Source organism: Sminthopsis crassicaudata, chromosome 1 (assembly GCF_048593235.1).
Source record: "Sminthopsis crassicaudata isolate SCR6 chromosome 1, ASM4859323v1, whole genome shotgun sequence".
NCBI classification, from domain to species: domain Eukaryota; kingdom Metazoa; phylum Chordata; class Mammalia; order Dasyuromorphia; family Dasyuridae; genus Sminthopsis; species Sminthopsis crassicaudata.
The window spans coordinates 729,923,739-729,936,822 of NC_133617.1; positions in this window are offsets into that span (position 1 = coordinate 729,923,739).

The following is a 13,084-nucleotide window of genomic DNA, read 5'->3' on the forward strand; positions in this document are numbered from 1 at the left end:
TAGTTTTTAATATATAATTTTCTTCAGTTAGCTTTTGTATCTCTTTTTCAAATTGGTTAATTTTACTTTTGAAAATGTTTTCTTGACCTAGAAAAATAACAACAGAATTCATATAGAACAGCAAAAGGTCGAGAATTTCAAGGAAAGTAATGAAAAAAAAAATTAAATGAAGGTGGTCTAGCTGTACCTGATGTAGAACTGTATTATAAAGCAACAGTCACCAAAACCATTTGGTATTGGCTAAGAAATAGACTAGTTGATCAGTGGCATAGGTTAGGTTCACAGGGCAAGATAGTGAATAAAAATAGCAATCTAGTGTTTGATAAACCCAAAGATCCCAAATTTTGGGATAAGAATTCATTATTTGACAAAAACTGCTGGGAAAACTGGAAATTAGTATGGCAGAAACTAGGCATGGACCCACATTTAACACCACATACTAAGATAAGATAAAATGGGTCCAAGATTTAGGCATAAAGAATGAAATCATAAATAAATTGGAGAAACATGGGACGGTTTACCTCTCGGACTTGTGGAGGAGAAAGGAGTTTGTGTCCAAGGGAGAAATAGAGACCATTATTGATCACAAAATAGAACATTTTGATTACACCAAATTAAAAAGTTTTTACACAAACAAAACTAATGCAAACAAGATTAGAAGGGAAGTAACACATTGGGAAAATATTTTTACAATTAAAGGTTCTGATAAAGGCCTCATCTCCAAAATATACAGAGAATTGACTTTAATTTATAAGAAATCAAGCCATTCTCCAATTGATAAATGGTCAAAGGATATGAACAGACAATTTTCAGATGGTGAAATTAAAACTATTTCCACTCATATGAAAGAGTGTTCCAAATCACTATTGATCAAAGAAATACAAATTAAGACAACTCTGAGATATCATTACACACCTGTCAGATTGGCTAAGATGACAGGAACTAATAACGATGAATGTTGGAGGAGCTGTGGGAAAACTGGGACACTGATGCATTGTTGGTGGAGTTGTGAAAGAATTCAACCATTCTGGAGAGCAATCTGGAATTATGCCCAAAAAGTTATCAAAATGTGCATACTCTTTGATCCAGCAGTGCTACTCCTGGGCTTATATCCCAAGGAAATACTAAAGAAGGGAAAGGGACCTGTATGTGCCATAATGTTTGTGGCAGCCCTTTTCATAGTGGCTAGAAACTGGAAAATGAATGGATGTCCATCAATTGGAGAATGGTTGGGTAAATTATGGTATATGAATGTTATGGAATATTATTGTTCTGTAAGAAATGACTAACAGGATGAATACAGAGAGGCTTGGAGAGATTTACATCAACTGATGCTAAGTGAAATGAGCAGAACCAGGAGATCATTATACACTTCAACAATGATACTGTATGAGGATGTATTCTGATGGAAGTGAATATCTTCAACATAGAGAAGAGCTAATCCAGTTCCAATTGATCAATGATGGACAGAATCAGCTACACCCAGAAAAGGAACACTGGGAAATGAGTGTAAACTGAGAGCATTGTTTTTTTGTTTTGTTTTGTTTTGTTTTGTTTTGTTTCTCTTCCCAGATTATTTTTACCTTCTGAATACAATTCTTCCTTTGCAACAGCAACAACAACAAAATTGGGTTCTGCACATATATATTGTACCTAGAATATACTATAAGATATTTAATATGTATGGGAATGCCTGCCATCTAGGAGAGCGGGTGGAGGGAAGGAGGGGAAAAAACTCGGAACCAAAGGGAGTACAAGGGATAATGTTGTAAAAAAAAAAAAAATTACCTATGCATATGTACTGTCAAAGAAAATGTTATAATTATAAAAATTAATAAAAAAAAAGAAAAAAAAAAGAAAATGTTTTCTTCAGTGGATTTTTTTTTTTTTTTTGCATTTGACCAATTATATTTTTTGAGGAATTGCCTTCCTTTTCCAAGCTGTTGACTCTCTTTCTCTCTTGCATACCTCTCATTTTTTCTTCTACCTCTCTTATTTGCCTTTTAAATTCTTTTATCAGCTCTTTCAAGAAACCTCTTTGGGCTTGAGTCCAATTCATACCACTCTTTGAGATTTCCTATGTGAACATTTTGTCTTTGTCTGAGTTGATATTTTGGTCTTCCCTGTCACCATAGTAGCTTTTTATGATCAAGATTATTTTCTGTTTCTTACTCATTTTCTTTGCTTTTCTTTTGCTATTTCCTCCTTTTTTATTTTAATTTTAAGGTCAAGTTCTGTTCCTGGGGTAAATAGGGTACTGTCCCAAGCTTTCTTGCAGCTTTGAACCTTAGCTTTGAGCTCAGGGCTCCCTTATGTTTGCTTTATCTTCTTTTTCCAGCAAACAGTGTGGTTTCCAAGAAGTTGCCTTCTGAGCTGGGGCTGGGGATATCCCTCTTGGTTTGTTCTGCTACTGAACCAGGACCAAGAGTCTCAGTTGCTGATCTGCTGTGATTAAAACCTTCCCACTAGCTTTCCTTGATTCTATCTGAGCTGGGCTGAACACTCTTTTTACCCCAGTGAGACTGACCTTTCTTGACGTTTTTTCCAATCTAATATGAGCTGGGGAGTGGTTTCATTCCATCAGTCTCTGTTCAGAGGCTTTATTTCATGTGTTTTTTGAGGGAAATTGGGAGAACTTGAGCAGCTTCCTGGGGTTCCACTCTGAGAAGTCCCTTTTCTCTTTGATCTCTTTGAGATACAGTCTTACTAGTATACTGGGTCAAAGGCTAGGCACATTTACATGATGCTTTGGGAATAGTTCCAAATTGTTTTCCAGAATGTCTAGACTAGTTCACAATGCTAATGGCAGTGCAATAGTATTCTAGTTTTTCCATATCCCTTCTAATATTTGTCTTTTTTCTTTTCTGTTATGTCAGCCAATACAATAGGTATGAGGTGATACTTCATATTTGTTTTAACTTGAACTTCTTTAATCAGTAGTGATTCGAAGCATTTTTTTTTATGTGACTATTGATTGGTAGCTTTTACTTTCTTCTGAAAAATACCTGTTTGTATTCTTTGACCATTTATCAACTGAAAAATGGCTGTTATCATTATTTTTTTTTTATAAATTTGTCTCAGTTCCTTATATACTGTATTTGAGAAATGAGGCTCTTATCAGAAAAAAAAAAAAACTTACTGTATTTCTTTCCTGTTTCCTATTTTTGTGCTAATTTTGGTTGGATTCTATTTCTTAGCCAGTATCAAATTTTAAAAAATGATTACCATTTTGTAATATATTTAAAATGTGCTACTGCTAAGCTGCCTTCTTTCACTCTTTTCCCTTTGATTTTCCCTATTGATTCCCTTGATATTCTTTTTTTCACAAATAATATTGAGTTATTAATATGATAGCATAAACAAATTTCTCATCCTAAATGTGAAGATTATGTAAAAGTGCTTATAAAAGTTTACATATCTTTTCTCACAATTTTATCAAAATTTTCTTTTATATTCAACTAGGTTATTCACATACAGCTTGCATATAAAAGAGAGCATATACATGTGGATCTATAGTTTTGAAAGTTCTCTTTTTTTTTAAATTAAAGCTTTTTATTTTAAAAACATATGCATGGATAATTTTTCAACATTGATCCTTGCATGATCTTGTGTTCCAATCCTCCCCCTCCTTCCTCCTGACTCCTCCCTTAGATGGCAAGCAATTCAATATATGTTAAATATGGTAAAATATATGAAATATAACATATGTATTTATACAATTATCTTGCTGCATAAGAAGAATCAGATCAAAAAGGAAAAAAAATGAAAAAAAAAGTAAGCAAACAATAAAAAAAAAAAAAGTGAACATACTGTATTGTGGTCCACACTCAATCCTCACAGTCCACTCTGGGTACAGATGATTCTCTTCATTCTCTTCATCACACATCTATTGGAACTGATCTGAATCACCTCACTTTTGAAAAGAGCCATGCTTATGCGAGTTGATCATCACATAATCTTGTTGTGTACAATGTTCTCTTGGTTCAGCTCACTTCACTTAGCATCAGTTCATATAAGTCTCTCTAGTTACTTTGAAATCATCCTGCTGATCATTTTTTAATAGAACGATAATAATTCCATTACATCCATATACTATGATTTATCCAGCCATTCTCCAATTGATGGGCATCCACTAAGTTTCCAGTTTCTTGCCACTACAAAAAGAGCTGCCACAAACATTTTTTCACATGTGTGTCCCTTTCCCTCCTTTAAGATCTCTTTGGGATATAATCCCATTAGAAACACTACTGGATCAAAGGGTATGCATAGTTTGATAACTTTTTGAGCATAGTTCCAAATTGCTCTCCAGAATGGTTGTATCCATTCACAATTCCACCAACAATGTATTAGTGTCCCAGTTTTCCCACACCCCCTCCAAATTTTTTCATTATGTTTTCTTGTCATCTTAGACAATCTGAGAATTATGAAGTGGTACCTTAGAGTTGTCTTAATTTGCATTTATCTGAACAATAATGATTTAGAGCACTTTTTCATATGACTAGAAATGGTTTCAATCCTTGATATTCTTGACCTATTGTTCTTTTTTTTTTTTTTTTTTCAGTGAAGGTCTCTTGACCTTTTAGCTCAGATTTATTTCATCTCTACATAGAATATATATTTTCTAAGTACAGCATTATTGTGTTTTTTTTGTATTTCCAGAAGAGAAATTTAATCTAATTTATATACTTCTAGATATATTAATAATCAGAATGTGGCCACTGAAAAAAGGTAAAAGGACAATGGCCTCTTGGCTTTACATGTACCAAGACTACAAAATAAAAATCAATGCTTCTTATTCTCTACACAAAACTAGTTTAAGTTCTAGGAAGCTATGCATAAAAAGCAATAGGGAAAGAGGGGAATGAGACAGGGAGGAGGCTTGTAAAGTAACCCCTGCTGATCATTGGGGACTTGACTTGTCAGGAGAAAGCTGTTGGCACTGAGATGAATTCTTCTCAGGGAAAACCCCTCTCAGGGCCTCAGGTTGCTCCAGGAACCCACACTAGAGGCTTTCAGTGTTCCCCAGCCTGGGTATTCAAGGAAGGGCTAAAGCCCACCCTGACTCTCCTCCACCACCAGGTATCAGAGAGTCCTGATCTGTTGTTCTTTCAGATGAACTTTATTAATTTTTTTTTACCCTTATAAAATGGTACTTTGGTGGTTGATTGGTAAAACGCTGAATATATAGGTAGAATTATCATTTTTATTATAATGGCTTGGTCTACCCATGAGCAATTAGTATTTCTCTAGTTGTTTTGATCTGTCTCAGTTTAGTCCATTTCCTTGCCAACTATATTTTCACCTGAAAAAGAAAAGAAAAGAAAAACATAACAGAAACACAAACAAAACAGGGCAATTATGTCATAAGAGCTAGGGTCCAAATTAAAGAGTTGGCCAATTATATCTTCTTCTTCTCCAATTTGCACTGCTGACTTTCTCTACCATGCAAGAGAAACCTTGGGAATTTCATTCCACCCCTGAATGACCTAATGTTTCAATGAATGAAATAATTCAAAGGAAGACTTTCAGTACCTCATTTCAGCATAATCAGAAATATCAAATTAGTAATATCTAAAAGAACAAAGTTTTCATATTTGTGGCAAAATTCCTCCTTAATTCCAGCCAAATTTTAAACCCTTGCTATTCCTAGAAAGCATAAGCTGAGTATTTCTAGAGATTGTTTCTTTTGGGGATCCCCTTTTCATATTTTATTTACATATCTAGATAATATAGATAGCTCAGAGGTGTTTGAATTATTTTCAATCTTTCATTGGTTTGATGCAATAGAAAAATAGTGCTTCTTATACCAGGAATCAATTTGAGAAGGTTAACCTAAGTGCTAGATTTAGTATTCTCTGATATTATAGGGGTCTCAAGTTAACAGTAATTCCTTCCCCCTATAAATAATTTGCTGTTCCCTTTTCTATGTAGATCTGAGAGGCATCTTTCTTTAATAAGGATGTCTCAATGTTTTTGTAGAATTTCAGAAATCCTGAAGTCAACACTTTCCTAATGTTCACTGAATAAGTACCTTTAACACTTCCAATGTTTGCATTGCAGGAGAATTCAGAAGTAATGAATCTGTCTACCAGGGGAGCAACTTTATAGAACCAGTACTTTTGCTGACTAGAATGAAATATTTTGCACAGAAAGCAGATCCAGAATATCTGGGTCTTCCCTAGATGCCATTTCATGATTTTTCACCTGCCAAATGGCTTTAAGTTCTGGTAAGTCCATCTCTCAGTATCATGACAGAAGCAAAATCATTTCTCAAGTGACTGATAAGAGATCCCATCTTGGACAAATCATAATTTTAGATGAAAGCATAAAGGATGGGTAGGTAGCTCTCTTGAGAGAAATTTCTACACAATACTTTTTAAAAAAGCAACTTTCTACTCCCCCCAATCCTTTGTCAGATTTATGTGGGTCAACTCCTGCTTCCCTATCACCCCTTATTTTTATTTTATTATTTATTAACTAAGGGAGAGTTGTTTCTTGAAAACTAAAATTGTCAACTTTTGCACAAAATGTGAAAAACGATTCTTTCTAGGAGAATCATCCTAGATCTTATTGGTTCACTGAATGTGAAGAAGAAACAGAGCAAAACAGCTAAAAATTGACTTCACCCCTCCCCCCACATATATATACATCCCTTTGGGGAATCCACTATGTCATTGTGAAAGATTGGTCATTGACTGGAAGGATTGCTTCAGTAACTATTTAAGATAAAGTAGTAATAATTTAAAGCCTCATCAAAACCAAAGGTTGCACTAAGTCTCTTCCATTTTCCAGGCATTTTCTCTCCTGGGCATGCTAACATTGGTATATTACTCCAATGGATCAATCAATCAAAAATATTTCATCAAATAACTTAATGGCAGGGACTTCGCTTAGCACTGGGAATACAAATTTAAAATGTAAATAGTTAGTCCTTTCCTGACCTTGAAGAAATGACATTCTCCTGGGCTAAATCATGTAAAGAACAAGAATTAATCAATGCAACCAGCAAATGTGTTGGACACTGGGAAGAAAAAGCTAACAATGAAACAGCACCTATCTTCAAGGAGCTTACATTCATTAATAGTAACATGAATAAATATAAATATGTGAAAATATATGCAAAGTAAATATAATATGGAATATTCAACCTGACTTGATTTTCTAAAAACAAACAAAAAAAATAAAATGATAGCTGTCTTCTGAACAAAAGAAATAGAAGCAAGACATGTATCCTCAAGAAAATGCAGTGTCCAAATTTCACCTTCACCGTGTTACAGTCTTTTAGTGATTTTCTAGAGCAGCTGGAGAACAGACAATTTTTGTTGAGTATTTTATAATTCAAACAATTCACTTAATTCAACAAACATTAAGTGTCCACTATGTAGTAGGTACTGGCATATAAAAAGTGAATTTACATCCTTAGCATATAAATAAATTAAAACCTATCAGACATCCCTAAAGCCTTAAGACAACAAAACTTGCCAATTTTAGCTCATTAAAACCTAAAACTCCAAAAAATATTTAGAAAAATTCAATACACAGAATATACAGTGTAATTTTAAAAGAACTGGAAGAATATCACAAAGAAACATACAGGAGATGGCATGTTAGTCACCATTTTAAGGAAGCTGGGAATTTGAAGAGGGGAAGTGAGAGGAAAGTGGATTCCAAGCAGGAGAGGACAGCCATTCTAAGGCATGAGTTGGGAGACAGAAAGTAGAAATGGGGAAATGCTAATTGAGTTGTGTGATTGGCAAGGAAAGTATAGGACGGGAGGTAATCTGAAATAAGATTGTAAAGATAGATAGAACTTTATAGAAAGAAATTCTCTCTGAAAAAACTAGCAGAAATAAACCCCAAGATGTCAAAAAAGGCTCCCTATACATCAAAACATTTATAACAATATATTTTGCTTTTGTAGAAAACCGAGAGTAAAAGATGACTGGTGGTTGAGAAATGGCTAAGCAAATTGAGATGCATGAAAAAAAATGCAATGATAACTATATCATAAATGACATAAAGAACTCAGAGAGGCAGGGGAAGACATATGAACTGATGCAAATTTAAATATAATCAGGGAAATCGTAATAATAATAGTTAAAATAATGTTAGGTAGAAAGAATTTTTAAAAATGAGATGCAATCTAGTTATAATGATTAAAGTTTATTCCAAAAAAAGAAGAGAAAATACCCTTTATTCTCTTCTTTGGAAAGGTGAGAGAATGTGGGTATGGAATACTAAATATGCTGCTAGATTAATTCGATGTTTTTTTGGAATTTCCCTTCCCACCTCTAAACCCCCCCCCCCCTCCTTGTTACAAGTGGAAGTTATATTTAGAAACGATGTTATATAACAATAAAATATATCTTTTTTAAAGGCATAAAACAGAAAGATAAAAAAGAAAAATTACTCAAGAGACTAAGAAAAAAAAGAAAAATTCCTAACACATTACTTGTGGGTATTTGAACAGCATAGTTTAGAAAACATTAGAATGCAAATTTTTCTTAATGGTTGTAAAAAAAAAATTAAGCAGAACATCCATTAAAAAATAATAAAAGCTGATACTTATATACTAATTTTTATGATCTCATTTGAGCATCCTAACAATCCTGAGAATAGAAGTTGTCATTCTTATTTTACAGATGAGAAAACTAAGGGTCAAAGTTAGGGAACTGACCTGAAGTCACATGACTGATAAGTGTATGTAATGGAATTCAAACATAGGTTCTAATAGTCCCACTGTCCTCTACCCTGGTCCAGTTGTATTAGCAATCCTGGGTTCAATTCTTGCTACCATGTTTTAGGAATGAAATTTCATTCCTAAAGCTGGTATATATCCCCAAAAGGCGACTAGGATAGTAAGAGAATCAGAAATCATCCCATATATGGAACAATTGAAAGAATTAGGGAATGTTGAACTTTAAGAGGAGAAAGCTGGGGGAAATGGAGAGAGACAATGGTAGCAGTCTTTAAGAATTTGAAGGACTGTCATATGGAATAGGGATAAGATTTGTTCTTCTTAGTCTCAGAAGACAGACAGAGATAGCAATGAAATATAGCTCCCTAGTCAATGGGGAGGGGGGTAGCAATAGAAGAAATGTAAATTCAGATAGAATGTTTCCTCTTCTTCTGAAAGTATAAGAATCAACTGTTTCAACAGAGGTCCATTCATTTCCCAGTTCCTTTTTAACTGGACAATCAAAAAGAATACTCTCTCATAACTATCAAAAGCCCCTCTCATATGTCTATGTATGTGTGTGGAGAGTATTACATTTGGTACAGTGGGGAATTTTAAAGTACAGAATATATACTTGTAGTCCCCCCTTTGGGCTTTGCACCAGTCTTCATTTGCAGGTTTAATTCCTAACTGTGGAATGGATGCTCCCGTGTTATAGATATTCTGTGCATCGGTAGTTCTAAAATTACAGCTCACAACTCTCCATCAGCATGCTGTTTTTAAAATTCAGCCAGTTGATGACATGGTAAGAATAGTAATAGCAAAATAGTTCACCTACAGATCTGGGGCATGCTCTAACACAATTGCTCATTGCAGCAGTGGAAATAGGGGAACCACACTTAGATAACATTAGCACACAGTCAATATTTGTGGTCAAAGAAATTCTCTCTACATTGCAGAATCCTGAATTTTTTTTTTTTTTCTCGCTTCACAATATATCCCTTGGATATAGCATCTCTGTAGGACAGATTGCTCAGTTTTGATTTTTGGGCCATGCAATTTTTGAAGCTCAAGTTCTAGTGGTCAGTCCTTGCTTTCTCTTCACCTAGAGAAGCTGAAGTTGTTGTCTGCTCTAAGTCCTGTATATAGTCCTTAGTGAACATATATTTCTTCCTTGGTAAGCAGCACTGATTCAAAATCCTATTATTGATGGGAGCTGGGAGAAAATCCCTTCCTTCAAAAGGTAAGAAAATATTCCCTCTCAGCAACTGATTTCTACAGTTGGGTCTCTTCTTTACTACCAGTTTTTACATTCCTCAGAGCTTCTTTCTGTATCAGCTCCCTTAGTGGTCCTCAAATTTTTAAAATAGGGGGCCAGTTCACTTTCCCTCAGACTGTTGGAGGGCCGGACTATAGTAAAAATAAAAACTATGAACCTCAGCCCAGTTCCAGAAGTGTGCATTGCTAATCCAAGTTTAGGTAGAAAGTCACTTCCCGTCTGATTTTGCCATAATCTGGCGGGCCGCATAAATGTCCTCAGAGGGCCTGCATCTGGCCCACAGGCCATAGTTTGAGGAACCCTGCTCTATGCAATGTATTTTTTAAAAGGATTATTAGCAATATGGCCAATCCTTAACTATACAATGGCTGTAGCCAATCCTTCATTATCCAATGACTATCTGTATAAAATCTCATCCATTTTGATTGGAAGCCTTCTTTACAAATCATAAATAGATACTAAAGAGCAAACCATTTTTCTTACTTTAAGATCTTAAAAAATTGTTAACCCTCTATCTTACTCTCTATCTCCTTTGATTTTATTAAAAGAATTGGGGGGAAAATCAAGTGAGCAAGAATGTTCTAACCAATCCTCTACTCCCTCTTCCCTCTCTATTATATATGAAGTGATAGTGAATAATAGTATAATAGAAAGAGAACTGGGATTGATATCAAGGGAAAAAGGTTCTGTTCAATTAATTAGAATTTATTAAGGTTCTACTATAGGCTTTACTCTATGATAGAATCTGGATACACACAAAAAAAAAAAATTAAAAAAAAATCCCTGCCCTCGGGGAGTTTACATTCTAACAAAGGGAACCATGTGTATAGTAGAACATAGTAGGTGCTTAATACATGTTTATTGGTGGATTAAGTGACTTGTCTAAAATTATTCAGGTATTTTAGTAACAAAGCTGGGATCTGAACTCAGATTATCTGTTCTCTAAAAACCAGGTTTAGGGCAGTGATCAAAGCAGTGCACCTCTAAATCTCCATTTCCTTCTCTCTCAAATAGGACTAATAATATCTGTATTATCTGCCTCAGAGGGTTGGTTTTTTGACAAAGATGCTTTGCAAACTGCCAAATCCGATCTAGATGGAGTTTTCTGTGTACTGCCGGGGCAGAAGCATAAACCAGTGCTGAGGACTGGAGGTGGGCAAGCTGAGCAGCTTCCTGAGTAGGCTCTCAGTTTTATGATCCTTTGACTAAATTATTATTAGACTGTTATAAGACACAATGGCTGCTGAGTAGAGCATGGGCGGGAGCTATGTGACCTTAGCAGAATACAAGATGACTTGCAAGATGTTGTAGGTCTGAGTCACATTGGCTTCTTAAAATAACTCCGTAAGGAATAGAGAAGGATATTTCCAGACCCTGTTGCTTTTAGAATCATTAGGAACTGCCTCCAAGAAGCTGATGCTGTTTTCCCTGGCTCTATGTGCTCAGCTTCAGAATCAGAGCCCTTGTGATTACCTGTGGCCTTCTGCCTAGTGCCCTACACACTTGAATGCTGATGGTCGCCATTTTTTGGTCCTTATACATGTCTCCATTCTGGCCTGCTGGTCTGATTTTAAACCTTTCTACTTTGTTTCTATCACCAAATTTCAGGCCCATTTTCAGACTTAGACTGACCATCCTCAAGCTCCTGTTCATAGTCTTGCTTTAACTTCCCCAGACTTTCTTTTAAATCCATGATTTACAAGTACCTGATAATGACAATTGTGTCAATGAATTCTAGTGAATTTGAGTGAAGTTATCCCCCAATCTTTAATGGCTGTAAGACCATTACAACATGGCTTACCTCCTTTTTTACTCTTTTCTTTCCTCCCATGAGAGACTCCAGAGAGATAGTTCTGAACATAAAGAAGGATTTACTAATGGTGGGATTTTCTTATCTAGGGTTTCTAGATGAGGAGATATTGGAGGTGAATCTTTTAATTCGATACTGTGTTTGATTATGGATGGTGCTTTGAACTTTATAAAACAGTACATTATGTACATTATCTCATTTAATCCTTACAGTAACCCTGTGAGGTAATTACCATTCCTAACAGCATTAATACAGATGAGAAAACAGAGTTGGAAAAGTTTCCTAACAATTTCCTAAGATTACATTGCTAGCACAAGAAAATGATATTCGCACACATGTATTGTACCTAGACTATATTGTAACACATGTAAAATGTATGGTATTGCCTGTCGTCGGGGGGAGGGAATAGAGGGAGGGGGGGTAATTTGGAAAAATGAATACAAGGGATAATATTATAAAATATATATATATATATTAAAAAAAAAAAAAAGATTACATTGCTAGCCAATATATTAATTAGGAGTCAAACTCAGGTCTTACAGGGTAAAGATCTAAAGTTGGTAGGGAGATTATAGTTCCTCTAGGCTAGCAGCAGCATTTTACAAATGAGGAAAACTAGGCTTAAGGATTAAGTGGTTTATCTAAAACTATTCAGATATTAAGCCACAAAATTGGAATTTGAATTCAGACCCTCTGAGTAGCCCAAATCCTTTCCACTGAACTTCCTTGCTTTCAAGTTTTGCTGTTGTTATTATTCAGTCATTTCAGACTCTTCCTGATCCCATTTGGATTGTTTGTTTTTGTTTTTGTTTTCTGCAGAGATACTAGGATGGATTACCATTTCTTTCTCTTGCTCCTTTTTGAGGCAGACAGGATTAAGTGACTTGCCTAGGATCCCACAGCTTAAGCACTTTATATTTTCATAATGCTCTTCTAAGTCAAGTCATATTAAATCAACAGAGATTTATTAAGTGCCTGCTATGTACCAGGTACTGTGCTAAGTGCCAGAGATGCAGAAATAAAAAAAAGGCAAAGAAAAATAACAAATAACTCAGTGTGCATTTTTAAGGAGCTCACAGTCTAAAGGGGGAAGACAGCATGTCTTCCTCTGAACAAACAAGATACAGACAGGAAAAACTGGTAGTAATCAACAAAGGGAAAACAGCATTAAAGTGGATTGGGGAAGGCTTCCTGTAGAAGATAAATTTTTAGCTGGGAATTAAAGAAAGCCAGGGAAGCTAAGTCTGGCTGATGTTGAATCCCTTTGTATTCCTCAGCAAAGGCTTTGAACTTAGTTATCTGTATACATACTTCCTTC